Consider the following 3,050-nt stretch of genomic DNA (forward strand, 5'->3'; position numbering starts at 1 on the left):
ACTCCAAATGGATAAGCAAAGTAAAAAATCAGAACCCCAACTTCTATTTCATGTAATTAGACTTATACAGAAATTAGAAGGTTAAGTAACAACTAGTTAATCACCTAATTTCACAGCTATCTGAAGTGGCAATCATTATATAGCAGCTTATCTATGATACATTCAAGATAAATGATACAATTTATTACTTGCCCATAAGGTAAAACACAGCCTGCTTAATACCTTTCCTTAAATTCCACCTCTGTACTACAATATACTTGAGGTCCATGCAAAAAAGTAGCTACCTTTTATATATGAAATGGATGATTAAGTCTTTGGTGTTGTAAAAGCAACTTCATTTAAACATGATGGAAAATAATTGCATATGTTAAAAAAATAGTGTTATATTCTAAAAAAAAAAAAAAAGAAAGTTACAAAAAAAAAGAAAAAAAAGAATAATAACCAAACAGCAAAAAAAAAAAAATTCGATTACAAAATATGTATAACTTTATTTGGCCCTAGCCTTCATTTGCAACATAATTATTTAACCATATAACTATATTTTAAAAATGTAATATGCATTTAGAATTATCATTTTAAATCTACCATTTTTTCTATCTTAATTTTATTTACACATGCTGTTCTCTGTACCCTCTACTGCCTCATGCTTAAAGATTAAAGGTCTTTTGCCCCTCTAAAAAAAAAGCAAAACAAAACACAAAAGACGTTTCAGTTCAGAGTTTTGTCTCCTATAATGCAACCCACTGCAGGTACCACGATCACTTAGCCTTCTTGGCAAACCCCTATGGAAATGGGCTCTGGAGAAATTGACACCAAAAAGTGTTGCTACTCTGGATACTGCTATTGTTGTGAGTAACAAACTGTCTTTTCTCTCTGACCCCCGAGTGTCAAGTCTGGTGCCTTCAGGAAACTGTGGCAGGCTAACTTGCTAGCCACGGGAGGGTCAAATCTGAGATCCTATGCAAGTCTAGACAATGGTCATTCTTGGTCTCTTTCAGTATGACGTGTCTCATTTTTATAACTAGTAGGTACCTTCTTAGATTTAGACCCTAATTTAATGAATCCTTTTCAACCAGGTAGGGTCAGGAGTTTCTTTTAAAGAGATCTCATGCCTGCAGATGATTTGTCTGGGGATAGAATTTAGTTTCACAAGAGCCCCTTTCTCTCTTCCTCCTGGTTAGCAACAAAAAGGGAATGCGGTCTGGTGGAGGGCAGGGAAAATGGGCCGATGGAAGAGAGGCACTCCTGCGTCTCAGAAAAACGGCACTGTAGAGTGAAATGGAGAAGATGCAAATGGCAGTGCTTGCCTCAAATCTTTCTCTTAACTCTGAGCCTAAATAATACGAGCAGCACATTATCACTTGCTATTTTGAAGTCCCCAAATTAAATTCCCAGAGCAGTTTTGTGACCTTAATTTATTTGTGTATCACAGTCCACCCAGTCATTCATGAAACCAAAAATACAAAGTGAGCTCATGGAATATCTGCTGCTACCAGATTGGCTCTCGTCAGTTCGAGGGGTGATTCACAGAAAGCGTAACCCGACACACCCTTCTGGGTCACAAGTTTCTTGAGAGTAAATGATTTACTATTCGGTTTTTCTATTGCTAGTGGCAGGAAAATGTCCCCTTGCTCTTGTTCAGATTTACACAAGGGGACATGGCTTGCAAAATACCCTTTACGATCGCTTGTGGATACGGAGAGATAGGAACATTTATCTTTAAAAATGTTTTTTTAATGTTTATTTATTTTTTGAGAGAGAGAGAGAGTGCAAGTGGGGGAGGGGCAGAGAGAGGGGACGCAGAATCCAAAGCAGGCTCCCAGCTCCAAGCTGTCAGCGTGGAGCCCGATGCGGGGCTCGAACCATGGACCATGAGATAGTGACCCGAGCCGAAGTCGAACAGTTAACCGACTAGCCACTCAGGTGTCCTGGATCATTTATCATTAGAAAATATTTTTATAGCACTGAACACAGAACCTTATTCATTTTAGCAGTAATCCCAATGGGGGGCCCACATGTACAGTCTGTGGTGTGGGTTTGCATCACTTTACAAGAATACCCCAAAACCCTAGAGAATTACCTCTTTCTGGAATTGGTGATGGAGAGGGGCGCCTGGGTGGCTCAGTCGGTTAAGTGTCCGGCTTCGGCTCAGGTCATGATCTCATGGTTTGTGGGTTTGAGCCCCACGTTGGGCTCTGTGCTGACAGCTAGTTCAGAGCCTGGAGCCTGCTTCAGATTCTATGTCTCCCTCTCTCTCTGACTACCCTGCTCACACTGCCTCTCTCTGTCTCTCAAAAAAAAAAAAAATGAAATTGGTGATGGGTGAGAAGTTAAATAAAACCTCCCAAACTGGGGGGAAAAAGGCATAGTTTTTTTCCCCCACTCTTTAATCTTATTTTCTGTTCCAAACATGTGTGCTGAAAACTCCTTGCCAATATCTTTAAGCTAAGTGTTCCTATAGCTACAGCTCATGTAGGCTTAGGGGGCCCTCAAACCTTTGCAGGAGAGAGAGAGAGAGAGAGAGAGAGAGAGAGAGAGAGAGAGAGAACAGACTGAGACAGAGCCACACACGGCACAACAAAGAGAGCTCATGTGCCAGAGAGAAAGGGGAAGGATACAGGAAGTGGCAGAGAGGCATGAACAGTTTGGAGAGGAGGGGGTCCGTGCTACCCCTGGGTTCTCAAAATGTCCATCCCTAGAATTGGAGACGAACCAGAGCCAGGCACGCGGGAGGCCACAGCCGTGCAGGGAGCCGGGTTGCCAGGTGTCCCAGAATAGCTGGTGACAAGCCCAGCCTCCCTCCTTGGCCTCCTTCCGGTCTCCTGAATTAGGATCCGATCCAACCTCCTTCCTGGATTCCCTGCCTGGCCGTCCCAGTCTCTTTCCTCCCCACCTCATGCTCAGATGCTCCACTTTGCTGAATTCCTTCCACGGATGACAGAATCTCCCAGCGATGCTGCCCCGGGAGTAAGTTACCGCCTGCCTGACAGAGAAGCCTGGAAGGGGGCTGGTCTGGCGCCCCCCCCCCCCCCCCCCCCCCCCCCCCCCCC

Source organism: Suricata suricatta, chromosome 7 (assembly GCF_006229205.1).
Source record: "Suricata suricatta isolate VVHF042 chromosome 7, meerkat_22Aug2017_6uvM2_HiC, whole genome shotgun sequence".
Classification (NCBI taxonomy): domain Eukaryota; kingdom Metazoa; phylum Chordata; class Mammalia; order Carnivora; family Herpestidae; genus Suricata; species Suricata suricatta.